This window comes from Anguilla rostrata, chromosome 1 (assembly GCF_018555375.3).
Source record: "Anguilla rostrata isolate EN2019 chromosome 1, ASM1855537v3, whole genome shotgun sequence".
Taxonomy (NCBI): domain Eukaryota; kingdom Metazoa; phylum Chordata; class Actinopteri; order Anguilliformes; family Anguillidae; genus Anguilla; species Anguilla rostrata.
The window spans coordinates 35,121,559-35,122,354 of NC_057933.1; positions in this window are offsets into that span (position 1 = coordinate 35,121,559).

Below are 796 nucleotides of genomic sequence, written 5' to 3' on the forward strand. Positions count from 1 at the left end.
GCAAATATTTGAATAACGTTAGGTTCACTTAAATTAGAGTTCCTTTAGATTATTTCTGGTTATATTCATTTAGCTAGCTAGCTAACGTTAGCTAGCTAGGAGGTTTGCTTTCATAAGGCAATGTTATCGATAACGTTAGCTTGCTAGTTCGCTTTTATGAGGACGTTATAGTTGTGCTTTTATCTTAACTTGGCTAGCTAGATAGCAAAAATTGTAACTGGATACAAGTCAACGTCCTTACCTTAGCTATCTATCGATACTTGATATACTACTAAGCTAGCTAGCTTGTGAAAATTCAGTCTCCCAAAGAGAGCGCGTATCATGGGGGCAGCTATGGTAACGGGGAACGGTCTGTCAATCATAGCTAACTGACAGTTCTCATTACCACGCCCAGACGGTTCGGGTGAATTTTTATAGTGGGAAATTTAGGCTTAGAAAAATACGTTTTAAAGTACATTGAAATGACTGAAGAATAAAAAAATTATGCACATTTGTTTTGTTGTTGCCTGAACACAACTGGGAAGTGTCACGTTCAACCACCATGGTACTCCTTTAAATTATCGCCAAATAAAAAAAAAACTAGCACATTGCTATCTTTACTAGCATAGGATTGCATGAGCTGAAGGCTTATAAAATCGTTCAGCTTTTCACAGTGCATACAATACTCAATAACATACACATCAACCTTTACTAACAATATTAGATTCAGTAAGAATACGACTTTTTACCAAGACGAGTTTTTCAAAACCAAAATGAAATGTCCTGGAGGCAAAAATGAACCTTTTCGTTCAACAAC